The sequence below is a fragment of the Globicephala melas genome, chromosome 6 (genome assembly GCF_963455315.2).
Source record: "Globicephala melas chromosome 6, mGloMel1.2, whole genome shotgun sequence".
NCBI lineage: Eukaryota > Metazoa > Chordata > Mammalia > Artiodactyla > Delphinidae > Globicephala > Globicephala melas.
In genome coordinates, this window is record NC_083319.1 from 107,545,351 (window position 1) to 107,556,618 (window position 11,268).

Consider the following 11,268-nt stretch of genomic DNA (forward strand, 5'->3'; position numbering starts at 1 on the left):
CCGTTCATATCTTAGATTAAAGCAATACGGAATCCTAAAAGGAAAGCATGGAATTTACATGTGTTGTTCACTCTTCCTTAACTACACACGGAGATATCTTAAACAAACAAAAACATTACCTTTGGACACGTCCTGTTTAGGAATTTATGGTCATAAACGTTTACATAGTCTCTAATTGCACAGAAAATGTTTTTAATAAGTCAGTATAAGCCTGTGATCAGTTTTCTATAAATTATTTGTTTTTCTCTCCTTTTCAATCTTCCCTTACTGAATTATTTGGAATTAATTACTTTCCATTAAATTTTACAACAAAGATTTGATTCGTCTCCTGTTTTCTTTGCTCATTTTATATTTAAACAAATATAACTTCTCCTACTGTGAATCTCCTTTTCTGCTCATTATTTCCACAAAGTCTATTTTTCCCAAGTGAAATTTTACATATCTACATTTTGTTAAAAGATTTTTAGTCATTTTTATTAAGCGACAGGTTTTACTGCGTGCATTCTTTTTACTTTAAAGAATACTTTTTAAATGTTTACTATCATTTTAGACTTACAGAGAGCAAAAATAGTACAGAGTTCCTTTATACCCTTCACCCAACCTCCCCTCATATTAACATCTTACATAACCTTAGGACAATTCTCAAAACTAAGGAAGTAACATCAGGACAATACTATGACCTAAACTACCAACTTTATTCAGGTTCTGCCAGTTTTTCCACAGTTGTTTCTCAGTTCCAGGATCCGTTCCAGAATCCGTTCCAGGACCCACCTTACACTTAGTCATTGCGTCTCTTTATTCTCCCTTAATCTGTGACCATTCCCATCTTTCCTAGCTTTGAGACTTTTTAAAAATTAATTAATTTATTTGTTTATGGCTGCATTGGGTCTTCATTGCTGTGCGCGGACCTTCTCTCGTGGCAGCAAGTGGGAGCTACTTTTCCTTGGGATGTGCAGGCTTCTCATTGCGGTGGCTTCTCTTGTTGTGGAGCACGGCCTCTAGGCGAGTGGGCTTCAGTAGTTGTGGCTCGTGGGCTCTAGAGAGCAGGCTCAGTAGTTGGGGCACACGGGCTTAGTTGCGCCGCGGCATGTGGGATCTTCCCAGACCAGAGCTCGAACCCGTGTCCCCTGCATTGGCAGGCGGAATCTTAACCACTGTGCCACCAGGGAAGTCCCCCGGCTTTGAGACTTTTGAAAGGAGTGGTCAGTTCCTTTGTAGACTGTTCCTCTATGTGTGCTGTCTGATGTATTCTCATGATTAGACTGAGATTATGCACTATCGGGAAGGACACCACAGGGTGGTAAGCTGTTCCCAGGGCATCATATCATGGGGTACATGACGATGCACCTCATTTCTGACGATGTTAACCTTAGTCGCTTGGTTAAGGTGGTGACTGCCAGTTTTCTTTACCGTAAAGTTACTGTCTTTCCCCTTGTTATTAATAAACATCTATTTGGGGAGAGATACCTTGAGACTATGCAAATATCTTGCTTCTCCTTAAGCCTTCACCCACTAATTTTAGCATCTATCTGTGGACTTGCCTGCAGCAATTACTGCTATGGTGCTCTATGGGGAATGTCTATTTCCCTCATTCCCTCCATGCTTATTAGTTGAAATTCTTCTATAAGAAGGAGTTGTCCCTTCTCCTTCCTTCCTTCATTCATTCACTCATTATATCAATATGAACTAGGGGATATTTATTTCATTTCTTATCATTTGGGTTTGTGACCTGAGAGCCAAAATCTCAACCCTGAAAATGGAAGGAAAGTCTGAAAATTATCATTATCTCACTATCCAAGTTAGGGTAAGAGAAACCTACTTCCCTGACTTAAGCCATGGATATGAAGAAGACACAGCCTGGAAAGGGGCAGGAAGCCCACAGGCAATGGCCCCGGGCATGACTGACTTTCTCAGAGGGCCTCTGCTGGTGGGGACAGCACCTGCTGTCTTCAGACTCTCAGTCAGTCCAATCAGGATTTAAATCCTGAGGGAGTGTCTGTCCCTTGACTGGGGGAGGCAGAGGGCTGGTGACATTCATACCAGGCTGTGTCTGTGGGGAAGAGAAGAAATAGATGTTAAGACCTTAAGCCCAGAAGACAGCTTCTCAGATTGCTCTGAGGGACTGCTCCGAAAAGGTAAGGGAGGAGCCAAATATATAGGAGGGCTTCCCTGGTGGCGCAGAGGTTAAGACTCCGCCCACCAATGCAGTGGACACGGGTTCGAGCTCTGGTCCAGGAAGATCCCACATGCTGCGGAGCAACTCAGCCCGCACGCCAGAACTACTGAGCCTGCACTCTAGAGCCCATGAGCCACAACTACTGAGCCTCGTGCCACAACTACCGAAGCCCGCGTGCCTAGAGCCCGTGCTCCACAACAAGAGAAGCCACTGCAATGAGAAGCCCGCACATCGCAACAAAGAGTAGCCCCCCCTCGCTGCAACTAGAGAAAGCCCGCGCGCAGCAACGAAGACCCAATGCAGCCAAAAAAAAAAAAAAAAAAGTTATACAAAATATATAGGAGCTTTGCAACAAAAACCAGGTAGTCGGGCTTCCCTGGTGGCGCAGTGGTTGGGAGTCCGCCTGTCGATGCAGGGGACGCGGGTTCGTGCCCCGGTCCGGGAGGGTCCCGCATGCCGTGGAGCGGCTGGGCCCGTGGGCCATGGCCGCTGAGCCTGCGCGTCCGGAGCCTGTGCTCCGCAGCGGGAGAGGCCGCAGCAGTGAGAGGCCCGCGTACAGCAAAAAAAAAAAAAAAACAAAAAACAAAAAAAACCCCAGGTAGTCAGAACATCAAAAGATTACTTTTAAAGAAAACCAAACATCTCAAGTTAATGAATTTAGCGCTTTACTAAGTATGGGAAGATGCAAGAGTCTGGCCTCATTGAAATCATTCCTTTGATATGCACCTTAACTATCTAAGGCAAGTATCCTGCTTTTCTCCATCCTGAAGCCCCTCAGGGTGAACAGGCAGGGCAGCTGCAGTGGCTGCTGGCTTGACGGCTGCAGCATCCTTTGTTTACTGATATGGCAGGCAACACTTTTCATCCACAGCGCCTCCCCTTGGTCATAAATTCGACCAACATTTGGGAGGCATTTCATGAACAATTTTGTCCCATGGCACTAGGAATTCTCAGTCCTCTATCAGGTGAAGATTCTGTTGACAGGCCATTCAATGTGCTGACCTTTTCTGGATCAGGCCCTATAGATAATCTATAATTCTCTGGATTACCTGTTTTAGTAGCCTATTATGATCTGGGAAATGTTTTCACTTGTTGCTTCTTCCCATACCTAGAGTTGCACAATTACAATTATTCTATGTAGAGTTTTATATATGATTAACTCTCTCAAGACATCATTAATTTTGTTGGAGGCCTGGATACACATTGGGAAATGCAAGAGACAACAATCTTATAAAACAGACAGGATATAAGTGATACAGATAGTAACATTAATAAAGTCATAATGCAGCAGAGAGAGACACAAACCATAAACAAATTGAAAATAAAGAGAACAAATTAAAACAATGATTAGTACAACTAGTTGTAATCTGGTTGCAATAAACCATCAAGTCCACAGGGGAGTTAGCTGGAGAAGCCAAATTCTGGAAGGATCAGGTAGAGAAAAAATATATATGTTTCATCTTTGTTTACCAAGGTATACTTTATCAACTCATTGTAGGTCATAGCATAAGAGGAAACGTTTTTCTAGAAAACAAAGATTAAAAGCTGGTATATTTCAGAAAAAGTCATATAATTATAAATCATATTTATCAGTTCATTTGGTCCCATGTAATTAATCCCTGTTGATCTGGATTAAATCGTCAGGTTTTCCATCAGAACTTTGTAATTTCTTATGCAGTTTAGTGGTATGATCTAAAAGCTATCAGAAACATATTTATCAAAAAGCTTTATGAATTTTCTTGAATATCTTCATTTTATAAAAGCATCAGAGTAAAACAATGATTGTCTATAAACCACAAAAGACTTAAAATAGCACGGTTAAAGATCTGATTACAACGCAATTGACAAGAAACTTGGATATTTCTGTGACATACAACATTTTAAGATACTAACTAGAATTATGACTGAAAACATTATACCAGGACATATCACATTTTTAGGAATTCCATATAAATTTTAGAATATCTATTGATATATTAATGACATTTATCCATACAATATAAGGCTTATCTCCAATAACTTGACAATGCTTCTCAAGTAATTTAACATACCAAATAAGCCCAATTACTCTAATTTTCCTCTCTGAGATGTCTCAAGGTTCCTTTGAAGCATCCCAGAGTTAGCTGGAGGTCAAAAAATCTTTAGTTAGAATTTGATATTTGGAAAGCTTGTCAAAAACATAAAAAAGGTTTCAAAACACTTGTTCCAAAAGGATCATAGGTCACTGTGAAACAATACTTATTCACTTAACCAAAGTGACAAAAAGATTTCAAAAAACAAATACAGATCACTTAAAGGCAAAGAAACTCACACAATCTGTTACCAAAAGCAGTATTCCAAGAAAACTTTGTTCTCTTAACAGAGAGAGGAACAAAATCTAGTCTTGCATCAGCCGACTTTTATAACAAAATCCATTTATCTAACTAAATTTAATCTAATCCCAGACTGACCATGTACAAAACTCCTTTTCAGGACTCCCTTTCTGGAAACCTACAACTTTCTGTTTCCATATTAGTTTGTCCCTTATTTTCCCATCCAAAAACAAACAACTAACCAGCTCTAGGACACAATCATTCTTTCCCCTTAACAAAATGTTTTTCCATTCCTCACACTTTCTTTTGCTGAAAACGCACATCCTACTTTCCTTGCATACTGAAATGTTTCCCTTATTATCTTTATAGCTTTAATTACATATTACAATTTTAACCCTTAAAAACCTTAATCTTATGGTTTCTAAGGGTTAAAATCTTAACCTTAATGTGGGTCCTGGAAGATCCCACATGCCGCGGAGCAACTAAGCCCGTGCGCCACAACTACTGAGCCCGTGTGCCACAACTATTGAGCCTGCACTCTAGAGCCTGTGAGCCACAACTACTGAGTCCACATGCCACAACTACTGAAGCCCACATGCCTAAAGCCCGTGGAGAAGCCACCACAATGAGAAGCCTGCGCATCGCAACAAAGAGTAGCCCCCACTTGCTGCAACTACAGAAAGCCCACGTGCAGCAATGAAGACCCAACACAGCCAAAAGTAAATAATTTTATAAATATTAACTTGGTATGGTAATGTTTTCATAAGTTGTAAAATAAAAGTAAATGAGAGAATAATTTAATTTATTTATTTTTATAAATTTATTTACTTTTGCCACCAGGGAACCCTCCAGTGGTTTGAGTTTTAAAAGGCCACTTTTTCCTTTTTTGCCCCCTTGGTTTCAAGTTCTACCTGATTGAGCTAATTAGGCTCAGTCTCAGGTCCTCATGGGCTCTATTTACACTTCTGTCTTGTAGAGATTTGCAAGACAAAAACAGTTGCTTTTAATTCCCCAAAGAACCGGTCTGTCACCTAAATGATATTAAAAGATTGATTTGCACAGCTATATTTTCATTAATTTGATTTTCTATATTAGTGAGAAGACTTCCAACTAAACCAAAATTTAAGAGTTCTATGTTCTAGGGACTTCCCTGGTGGCACAGTGGTTAAGAATCCACCTGCCAATGCAGGAGACACGGGTTCGATCCCTGGTCTGGGAAGATCCCACATGCCACGGAGCAACTAAGCCCATGTGCCACAACTGCTAAGCCTGCACTGTAGAGCCCACAAACCACAACTACTGAGCCCACGTGCCACAATTACTGAAGCTCGCATGCCCTAGAGCCCTCATGCCACAACTACTGAAGCCTGTGTGCCACAGCTACTGAGCCTGAGTGCTGCAACTACTGGAGCCCACGCACCCAGAGCCTGTGCTCTGCAGCAAGAGAAGCCACCGCAATGAGAAACCCGCGCACTGCAATGAAGAGTAGCCCCCCCGCTCGCCTCAACCAGAGAAAGCCTGCGTGCAGCAATGAAGGCCCAATGCAGCCAAAAAATAAATAAAATTTTAAAAAGAGTTCTAATGGAATCTAAAAAAAAAAAAAGGGCATGAAGAACCTAGGGGCAGGATGGGAATAAAGACATAGACCTACTAGAGAATGGAACTGAGAACATGGGGAGGGGGAAGGGTAAGCTAGGACAAAGTGAGAGAGTGGCATGGACATATAGACGCTACCAAATGTAAAACCGATAGCCGCATAGCACAGGGAGATCAGCTAGTTGCTTTGTGACCACCTAGAGGGGTGGGATAGGGAGGGTGGGAGGGCGCGAGATGCAAGAGGGAAGAGATATGGGGATATATGTATATGTATAGCTGATTCACTTTGTTATAAAGCAGAAACTAACACATCGTTGTAAAGCAATTACACTCCAATAAAGGTGTTAAAAAATAAATAAAAATAAAAGAGTTCTATGTTCTAGAACTTTAGGGTTTAATTCATCAGGCCTTCTAAAGCTTTCATAAGGCAGTCAACAAAGGCCCTCTTTCTGAGTGCACAAGTTAAACTCAGAGCAAAATCTCTACTATTAATTAGCCCCTGAATATTGGTTCCCAGTATTTTTTTTTTTTTTTGTAAAGAGCTCAGGTAACCCTATTAGTTTCCTTTAGTATGTTTCATTAATATTTCTTGAGGGGCAAATCTACTTGGGGAAGTATTCCCCAGTGAAACATGTCTATCCCACAATGTAATTAAGCAAAGGAGATGTAACTGTGAGGGGAAACACTGACTGAAACCGCTCACCCTGGCCAGGCACCACAGTAACCATTTGCCTGAGTTATCTTAAACAGGAGGCCCTGGTAAGGAACACAGAACTAACAAGCCACCACCAACTGGAAGAATTCGGGAAAGGTCAAAAGGACACACCAGTCCATATGTCCTACCAACCTCCCAGAATCCTCCTCGCTGGAATCCATCCTGGCTGAGTGATGCTCGTGCCACCAGGAAGGACCCTGAGTCAGAATGATAGGCCAGAGACAACCAGGAAACTAATCCCATTACCATAAAACCAAAGACTTCGAGCCACCTGGCAGAGCAGTCCTCCTGGGTTCCCTTACCCTCCTGCTCTCTGCCCAGGCGCCCCTTCCCAATAAGGTCTCCTGCGTCGTCAGCCTGTGTGTGTCCTCGGACAATTCATTTCCGAATGTTAGACAAGAGCCCACTCTCGGGCCCTGGAAGGGGTCCCCCTTCCTGCAACATAACCATCTTACATAAAGTCCATTTAAACATACCAATTTTTACAAACTTTAATCTCAATTCTATATATTTTGGTTTACATTAGGACTCAATCAACAAGCCTTGGTTTTACGAGTTCTAGAGCTTTCCTTACTTATTTTATCTATTTTGTATAAAAGGTTCTGGGGTCCCCAGTGAGGGGTTAAGCCCAGAGACTCAGGCCCTTTTGTCAGTCTTTTAACTTGATTAATTGGCCTAACTGTTGTCCCAAGTAATTGTTGGTCAGGTATCTCAATATAATTTTCTTCCAGCTGTATATGTTTTTTAAACTGGGGTAAATAGAGAGGACTTGTTTGGGGCCATTTAATGTTGAGGACCAACAGGGGGTTCCTCTGGCCCATCCAACCTTAGGCAGTGTTGTATCAAACCTTTGATTTAATCCCATTAATGTCCATTTTATTTCTCTCATCTTAAAATAACCACCTAAAGATTTCTTTATCCATTTGGGACAAGCCCCTTTAAAATTTCCACCTGGTTGGGAAAAAGTCTCTAGACTTCAGGTTTTTTTCTTAGTCTGTTAATCAATCTAATTAACATTAATTATTCTAATGTTTTCATTAGCATCTGTAAGACCCATTGAGGGAAAGAAGAGACCATAAATAGAATTCCCAAAATGGTTTTTCTTGTTTGTTTTAAACTAAAGGAGTTCTTAGGTTAACCATTAGATATATATTTTTTCCACTTTTTTTTAATAGGCACCAATAAAACAGCTGTTTATAATGAGAGTCTCTAATTTACCAATTTAGAGTTTTTCCCATTTAAAGGATCCATCATCTGCCTTTAATGAGATATATCTTAACAGTGACTCAAACCAACAAGACACAAGAGGCTTCCCCACAAGAGAGTGTGAAGGATGCCCCCTAAACAAGATCCAGAAAGTTTATTCCCAAAAACAGTCTAAGAAAGTAAAGGCCTTCATTGTACTTCCTGATGCAAGGAAGTTAAAATGGTAAAAATCCCGAGAGTTGGCACAGACAAAAGACTGCTCAGAATCCCAGTCTAATCTACTGGCGGCCAAAAGTACACCACATGTATACCTTTTGGATGGCAGAGACCGAGTTCTCAAAACATACATCCACACATACATGTGGTGCACTTCTGGCCGCCAGTACAGTTTTTGCCTGGTCGTCAAAGAAACATGTGGCCCTGCGTTATCCTGATGGAAGAGTATGCGTTTTCTGTTGACTAATTCCGGATACTCTTCGTTGAGTGCTTTCAGTTGGTCTAACTGGGAGCAGTACTTGCTGGAATCGTTTGGTTTTCTGGAAGGAGCTTATAATAGAGGACTCCCTTCCAATCCTACCATATACACAATGTCACCTTCTTTGGATGAAGACCAGCCTTTGGTGTGGTTGGTGGTGGTTCATTTCCCTTGCCCCATGATCTCTTCCGTTCCACATTATTGTACAGTATCCACTTTTCATTGCCCGTCACAATTTGTTTTAAAAACAGAATGTTTTCGTTATGTTTAAGTAAAGAATCGCATGCGGAAATACGGTCAAGGTTTTCTTTGCTTAACTTATGTGGAGCCCAAACATCAAAGCAATTAACATAACCAAGCAGGTGCAAATGATTTTCAGTGCTTGATTTGGATATTTTGAGTATGTCAGCTATCTCCCAGGTGGTATAACGTTGATTGTTCTCAACTGTTCTCAATTAATGTCTCAATTTGATCGCTATCAACTTTAACTAGCTGACCGTCTTGGAGCACCATCCAGCGAGAAATCTCCAGCATGAAACTTTGCAAACCACTTTTGACATGTTCGACCAGTCACAGCACCTTCTCTATACACTGCACAAATCTTTTTTTGCATTTCAGTTGTGTTTCTTACCTTTCTTGAAATAATAAAGCATAATATGCCGAAAATGTTGCTTTTTTTCTTCCATCTTCAATATTAAAATGGCTACACAAAAATTCACCAATTTTGATAATTTTTTAAATGCACGCTGATATGACAGCTGTCACAATACAATCTAACATAATTGTTTCAAATGACATTAAAGACAATTAAGCGCTACTAGAGCCACCTTACAGAAAAAACTGAATGAACATTTTGGCCAACCCAATAAGTACTCGTAAGCTTTATTTTTTATTTAATTTTTTAAAAGTTTCTTTTGAGGTGGACCATTTTTAAAGCCTTTATTTGTCACAATATTACCTGTTTTTTTTTTTTTACGTTTTGGTTTTTTGGCTGTGAGGCATGTAGGATCTTAGCTCGCCGACGAGGGATCAAACCCACACCCCTTGCATTGGAAGGGGAAGCCTTAAGCACTGGACCACCAGGGTAGTCCTGGTACTTGTAAGTTTTATACGTACATAAACCTGTCCGGGATATTAGTTGGAAACTGGCCATCTGTTGTTCCTTTTTCTTTTGTTTTCGAAGCTTTGTTTCCCATTCCAAGGTTGGTTTGTTGAGATAACTTTTACTTCAACAAACTCTTTTGTTTTTTTTTTTAACAAGCTCTATTAAAGTAGCCAATTCAAGGAAAAATGATAGGCCAGTCTTCTATTAATTACCCAGGCCAACCCTACTCAGTGTCTTTCAAATGAGCAAAGTCCTCCCAGTCTTTCAACTGAGGATAAACCATTCAGTGTCTAAACTGAGCAAAATTTTCCCAGTGTCTTTCACTGAGGATAACACAGGTACCTCTTGAAACTAAGTTTCAAAGATAACCTACTCCTCCAGAGAGTTTAAACACCACTGAATAAAACCTAGGACATCAGCCAATAATGGGAGGTCCAAGAACCAGGAAAGACTCACCCAAATTCGTCTGGACTCTGACGAGGTGGAGGTGCATGGACCAAAGAGGCCTCTGCTGGTACCAAGCTCCAGATACTCGTAGAGCTCAGGTGAAGAAGACAAGTCTGCTCTGGGCCCTTCGTGGTCACCAAAACCGTCAACTGAAAAAAAAAAAAAAAAAAAGCACAACCTAAAAGTTGAGAATTATGTTTTATTTAGCAGATTTTCTGAGGACTTAAACCCAGAAGATAGCCTCTCAGACTGCGCTGAGGGATTGCTCCAAAGAAGTCAGGGAGGAACCAGGATATACAGGGGTTTTTGCAACAAAAACCAGGTAGTGGGAACATCAAAAGATTATGTTAAAGAAAACCAGACATCTCACATTAATGAATTTAGCAGTTTTCTAGGTATGGGAAGATGCAAGGGTCTGGGTTAACTGAAATCATTCCTTTGAAACGCACCTTAACTATCTAAGCCCAGTATCCTGATTTTCTCCATCCCATATGCCTTCAGGGTACACAGTCGCGGGGAGCGGGGGGGGGGGGGGGGGGCGGCAGCAATGGCTGCTGGCTTGATGTCTGCAACATCCTTTGTTTACTGATATGGCAGGTGACATTTTTCATCCACACCAGAAACCACGTCACCTTTCAGTCCCTTGGTAATCACGCCTTGTTCTTGCCCTGTCCTCAGGAGCAAAGGTTGAAGCCACGCTTCCTCCCCTTCCCCGCCACAAACAAGAAGCACCCTCAGTGGGTTGCTCCACCCTGAAACATCCCTGTCTGCAACCCACTCAAAGCAAGTTCAGTGTCATCTCTGACCTCACCACAATCTTTGAGGAAAACAAAAAATAACTCCTAATGATATGATGTGGTGTATTAGAAAGGGCAGTGACCCAGTGGCTGGGGCAGCATTCTGGTCCCCCTGGCCTCTGGGGAAATCTCTTCACCTGTCTAGGTGGGGCTCTACCTCTTCCTGTCAAGTGGGCACAGTGGCCTTGATAATCTCCTAGGTCTCTTGAGAGGCTAAAAGTCTAATTAAAATTGGAAAATTCAAGTGCACTAGAGAGAGACCCATAATGAAGGTCATGTCATATGAGAAAAAGTTGAAGAAATGGGGCCTTCGGGCTTCCCTGGTGGCCCAGTGGTTGAGAGTCCGCCTGCCGATGCAAGGCACACGGGTTCGTGCCCCGGTCCGGGAGGATCCCACATGCCGCGGAGCGGCTGGGCCCGTGAGCCATGGCCGCTGAGC